Here is a 6,357-nt window from a genome sequence, read left to right as displayed (position 1 = left end):
GTATTTAAGTCTTTAAGTCATTCTCCGTTACTTTCTGTGAGTTGTGTGAGGCGGGGGCCCAGTGTCGTTCCTTTGCACGTGAATGTCCCGTTTCCCCAGCACTTCATTGAAAGTGCTTTCCTCTCCGCACTGAATGCTCTTGGCTGCCTTGTCAGACGTCAGCTGGCCACACGTGCACAGGCTTCTTCCTGGGCCCTCAGCTCTGTTCCACTGGTGTGCGCGACAGCTTTTACGCCAGTGCCATGCTGTTTGATTACTGCAGGTTTGCAGTATGGTATTAAATCAGGAAGTGTGGCGGCTCTAGCTTTGTTCCACTTTCTGAGATTGTTTTCGGCTGTTCAGGGTCTTTTGTGGCGCTATACGAATTTCAAGAGTTACTTTCCCTGTTTGCGGAGCCCAGTTACAGGCCCTTTCAGGGTCTACAGTCTGACCGGGCGTGGTGGGCTCACCTCCAGGGGCGCCCAGCCCACGGCCAAGAAGCACTGGAGCTAGTTCGTGGGCCACTGCAGGTCTGCAGCCAGGACCAAGGTCTGTATGCCTAGTTCCCAACACGCAGGTCGGCGTGGCTCCTCCAGGTCCCTTGGCATGTGGTGCCGATGACAGGACCCCGCCAGACGGGGCTATAGCTGAGTTCTCGGGTGCAGAGCTGTTTCTGGGCCTGTAGCTGGGACCGTGCTCAGCGGATCAGCTGCCGGGAGGCAAGGCTTCCTTCCCCAGATCCTCCTGTGTCTAGGACTGCACTGGGCTTTCAGAGCCTCGTACCTGATCCCGAAAGTCCTCCAAGGGGCTTCTGTAGGTGGACGGACCCCAGGTGTTGTTGGGGTGGGGGGCACGCGTGAGGAACGCCTTACTCGGCCGTCTTGCTGGTATCACCCCAGGGTTTTTTATTTCACGGGTGGGTTTCTAGATTCCCTCTTCATCCCAGATCTTCTTACCCGATGACACTGCAAGGTTGTCTGGGCCTTTTTTCCTTCTTAAAACAGAACACGTGTAGGCTTACACTTGGGGTCACAGCTTCTCAGCGTCTGTCTGTCTTGATGCTGTCATCCACCTGTGGTCTTTCCTTCATGATGCTTTGGAGGCATTTAATTCACCAGAAGGTGGGGACAATGGCCACGTCCATGGGGTGATGGTTTTACAGGCCCAGAAAGGATACACACACCCCAAAATCAAACATCCCCCAAATCCATTTATAGTTACAAATTCCCAAAAGAGATTGCTGGTGAGTCCCTGCCATCTTCACACAGAGTTTTTGTTCACATCAGAGTTGCAGTTCAAATCCCTGCGGTGAGCTGGGCAGGTGGGGAAAAGCGGCCAGGTCTTCTAACTTTTCCCCAAAAGTCAGAAACCTAGTTTTTTGTTCCTCCTGATTTCTGTATGTTGTGAACAAAATAAAAATAATTTTTAAACAGTCTATGAGCCAAGCAAAACTAATACGCTAGCACCTGACTCAGGACAGACTTGCAACCTCCGATTTCCGGTGGGGTCTAGTCGGCAGTAAATCACCAGGGCGATTCAACTTCCAGGACCAGGACTTTGGATCCAGCAGAGAAAGGGACGTGGGGCTGGGAAGGTGAGAGACACAGCCATCTCTTTGCCATGGAAACCCCACGGGAGAAGGCTTTTTTTTTTTCCTGTATTGAGAGATCAATGGGAGATTAATAATAATCCTCTACACGGATGGAGCACTTCAGACTTGAGTGCACGCTCATCTGTAATCTCGTTTGATCCTTGTCGCAGCCCCGTGAGCTTGTCAAGAACATCCAGCACTCTCTAACCGGATGAAAGGAAGATAAGGACTCATACAATTTCACTCAGGGGAGAGAAAAAAAGAGGAGAGACAGAAAAGTAACAGGAGCACCCGGATTTCAGCGGAAAAGCTCAGAAATCAGTTCATTTTTCCTGACTTTCATCTGCTCCCCTTATCTCCATCTGTTTGATGTGCTGTCCTGGTCTGTGGCTGCAGAAGTCGGGGGAAGAGAGCTCATCTAGCGAGGGGTGCGGCCACGGCAGCGTCGGCATTCCGGCCAGGCAAGGAGAACGTATCTGACAAGCTTTGTAGTGAAGATACCACCTGATAGTTGAGGGTCCAGAGATGACCCTCACTGACTTTTTAATATCTGAAGAATTGAGGTCAGCAGACCTTGGTCAAGTCTATACTCATTTAAAAATAAGTCATTAGCTGGAGCCAATCTTTATATTCCAGTAACTGAGAGGTAAACGAGTCTCTTATCAAAAGTGGGGTGAGCATACCCATTAGGATGGCTACTATCCGGAAAAAAAAAAAGAAGAAAATAGTGAGTGTTGGCCAGGAAGTAGAGAAATTGGAACCCTTGTATGCTGTAGGTCAGAATGTACAATGGCACAGCTGCTGTGGAAAACTGTGACTGGATAAAGAAGATGAGGTCTATATATATACAGTGGAATACTATTCGGCCATAAAAATGAAATAATGCCATTTGCAGCAACATGGATGGACCTAAAGATCATCATACAAAGTGAGGTAAGCCAGACAAAGACAAATACCATATAATACCCCTTATAAGCGGAATCTTAAAAAAAATGATGCAAATGAACTTACTTATAAAACAGAAACAGACTCACAGACATAGAAAACAAACATACGGTTACCGGGGGGGAAGGGGATGGGAAGGGATAAATTGGGAGTTCAGGATTTGCAGATACTAACTACTATATATAAAATAGATACACAAAAAGGTCCTACTGTATGACACAGGGAACTATGCTCAATATCTAATAATAGCCCATAATGAAAAATAATATGAAAATGAATATATATATAGAGAGAGAGACTCTGTGTATAACTGAATCACTATGCTGTACACCAGAAGTGAACAAAGCATTGTAAATCAACCATACTTCAATTTTTTAAAAAAAGAAAACAGTGTGATGACTCTTCAGAATATTAAAAATAGAATTACCAGACCATCCAGCAATTTCACTTCTGGGTAGTCACCCAAAGGAACTGAAAGCAGGGTCTCAAAGAGAAGTTTGCACACCCGTGTTCACAGCAGCATTATTCACAGTAGCCAAAATGTGGATGCAATTTAGCGTCCATGACGGGTGCATAGATCAGAAAATAAAGTATATACATAAAATAGAATATTATTCGGCCTTGAAAAGGAAGGAAAATTGTAAGGAAACCATGGGTCAAATCCATTTCACCTGCCTTCCCTATTAAAGGTCGTTTTAAGACTTGCACGTCCTCTAAGCTTCAGGTAGCCTAACCAGTAAGATATTTGCCCAGAGTTGTTTTCCAGGAACGTGGAGTCAGCTGGGTCTGGTTTGAGCTGAGCCAGGGAAGACTGGACAGGACTGTGACCCTCCAGCTGCGCATGCGCCAGTGTCCCCCAGCGCCTCCGCCTCAGCGCGTGCACAGCCTGTGGCTTAGCTGCGCCTGCGCAGGAGGGCCGCAGCCACGCCGTCCCGTCGCCTCTCTCCGTGCTCCCCACGCCTCCGGCTCCCCTGCTTCTCTAGTCTTTATCCCATCAATGCCCCAGCCCCTTGCCTTCAGGACGACAGGCCTGAGATCGTTCTCCCGTCGCCTCGCTTGGCTGCCGCTGGAACAACCCCTCCGCGCGGCAGAGCCCGGCGTCCCCGCGCGCTGCCCCGCAGCTCGCCGCCGCCAGCCCCTGCGGCGACGTGGAGGAGCCCGCGGGCGCTATGCCCGTGACCCGGCCGTCGTTAAAGGCGCGGCTGTACGACTGGATTTCAGAGCACCTCGCGACCCCGAGGGGTCAGAACCATAGCGGCAGAGGAGCGGCGTGGGGCGGGGCCGGGCCGGGAGTCCCGGGGAGCGGGCGCAGGTCTCAGCTTGCGGAGACGAGGGGTGCTCGGGGTGGGAGTGGCGGCGGCCGCGCACAGTGTGAAGGCGCTTGGCGCTGCTGGGCCTCGCTGTTAAAGATGGCTGAGGTGTCCTGTGTGTTCCAGCGCAGTGCAGGTACGTGTTCAGCGGGGCCGAGTCCCAGATCTGCGCAGTCCCTTTGGCCGCAGCCTCCCTCTGCTGTCATTTCAGGCTTCGCAGTTCCACCCTAAGCCCTAAGCCCCGGATGCGGATGCGACGCTGCTGGTCTGCACCTGGGTGGGCCTGCCGATTCTGTTTCCTCGTCCTGGAGTTATCCTCCCTTCCTGATCCCACGTTTCGACCAAACCCTGCTCAAATGTCAGCGTGCAGAGGCCTTTGCCAGCCGGCCTCCCACAACCTGCGCCGAGGGTTGCGAGTCTCTCCCGGCCCCGCCTTTGCCCGTGTTTCTATCGCTGCGCTTTCAAGCAGCTGCTGGCTCATCCCCACGTGTCTGCCCAGCAGACAATGGGCTGCACTGGGGAGGACGCCCGGGGAGCCATGGCAGCTGGGCGTCCTCTCAGCACCCCCAGGGCTGAGAGTCAGGACTCAACTATTTGGAGATAGGATGTAATTAAAACGGGGTTATAATGGCCGTAAACAGACACGCTTTGTGACTTTCTGGTGAATCTCCTATCTCGCTGTATTATAAGCATGGCAGAGGGTCCTAGGCTGGTGTCACTGCAATTTTGGGGCATCCCTGGGGGCTATCAGGGTGTTAGGAAGATTCCATGGAGAGACAAACACCCATGGGCGATGAGTGGGTTCTTTCCTGGCCCAGGCTTGAGGTTCCCAGCAAACTGTGGCCAGTGGGGCAGGAACCGTCTCTTAAAGAAAAGTGCCTAGTGTGTACACAAGGCCTGGGAAATTGGGTTAGGGGACGAGGGGCTGAATAGTTAAAACACCTTCAAAGGGCAACTTACCTGACCCAACCCTTAAGGGTACTTGGGCCAGATTCCCCAGAAAAGGAGATTCTATAGTGAACAGTAAAAGATCAGTTTTTTTTAAAGTGATACCCCCAAAAACCTGTTGAAAGGATGGAGATATGGACTGAAAGAAGAAACGAATTCAGAAGTAGACCCACATACGCACAGTCCATCGCTTCATTACAAAGATGACAAGGCGACCCAGAGGGAAAAGGAGGGCCTTCTCCATAGTGGTTCTGGAACAGCTGAATATCCATACGGGGAAAAAAGTTAACCCTTGCCTCACACTGCACAAAAATTAGCCCCAAATGGATCAGACCTAAATGTAAAAGCTAAACCCATGAAACATCTAGAAGAAAAACATTGAAGAAAATTTTTGTGACTTTGGATTAGGCAGAAATTTCTTCAGTATGACAAGAAAAGCACAATCCTAAAAAAAAAAAAAAGATGATAAATTAGACTTCATCAAAATGTAAAGCATTAGCTCTTCAAAAGACCATTAAGAAAGCGAAAAGAAGGGGGAGGATATAGCTGGGTGGTAGAGCATGTGCTCAGCTTGCACAAGGTCCTGGGTTCAATCCCCAGTATCTCCATTAAATAAACCTAATTACCTTCACCCCCCCAAAAATAATTTTTTTTAAAAAGCAAGAAAGACAAGCCAGACTGAGAGATTTGCAAATTGTACATCTGATAAAGAACTTGTATCCATAATGTACAAAGAACTGTAATCTAACTGAAAATGAGTAAAAGGGTTAAATAGACATTTTGCCCGAAAAGCTATGCAAATAGTTAATCGGCACATGAAACGATGTTTAGTATTATCAGTCATGAGGGGGATGCAAATTGAAACCACGATGAAACCCCATTAGGCTCCCGCTGGAAGGTCTATAATCAAAAGGACAGTCAACTGGAGGAATCTGGAGAAACTGGAACTCCCATACGTTGTTAGTGGGAAGGTAAAACTGGAAAGCACTCTGCAGTTTCTTAAAGTGTTGAGCAGCCACTTACATGAGCCAGCAGTGCCACTCCTGGCTGTCCACCCTGGAGAGATGAAAACGTGTGTGCACACAGAGGCTTTGTGGGAGTGCTCATTACCCCTTTATTCCTAATAGTGCCAAACGGGAGACAACGCAAACATCCATCGACTGATGAATGGCTAAGCAAAATGTGATAGATCCTCAATATGTAAAGAAATAAACTGCTGATGCATTAAACAGTACAGAGGAAACTCGAAAACATCATGCTGTGAAACAAGATCAACACAGAAGTCTACACACTGTGTGATTTCATGTAAATGGAGCTTCTAGAAAGGACAGAACTCCAGAGATAGTAATCAGGTCAATAATTGTCTGACTTGGAGGTTGGTAACAGGCACAGGGAACTTGGTGGGTGATGGAACTGTTTTAAAACTGGCTAACAGCAATGGTTGCAGGACTGTTCACATTTGCTAAAAAAAAAAAATCATTGAACTTGCACAAGGGTTCAGTTTTATGGTATATAAAGTATACTTCAATAAAGCGAGTTTTTGAAAAAGACTTCTGTGTGTTAGCCAGAAGCTCTACCCACCAA

General features: G+C 48.7%; 1 long non-coding RNA gene across 5 annotated transcripts in view; it reads left to right on the top strand.

Annotated features, from left to right (window-relative positions):
- The first annotated feature begins 3,790 nt into the window (after nucleotides 1-3,790).
- The window catches only part of LOC140687180 (uncharacterized), a 41,311-nt gene continuing 38,744 nt past the window's right edge, over nucleotides 3,791-6,357 (top strand). For all 5 annotated transcript variants that reach the window (XR_012061350.1, XR_012061349.1, XR_012061347.1 and 2 more), the window contains exon 1: nucleotides 3,791-3,961. This is a non-coding gene — a long non-coding RNA (uncharacterized lncRNA). The remainder of the gene's footprint in view (nucleotides 3,962-6,357) is intronic.

The sequence above is a fragment of the Vicugna pacos genome, chromosome 18 (assembly GCF_048564905.1).
Source record: "Vicugna pacos chromosome 18, VicPac4, whole genome shotgun sequence".
In the NCBI taxonomy this organism is placed as follows: Eukaryota; Metazoa; Chordata; class Mammalia; order Artiodactyla; family Camelidae; genus Vicugna; species Vicugna pacos.
Note: the sequence above shows the minus strand (reverse complement) of the source record. Positions and strands in the feature narration are given on the sequence as shown.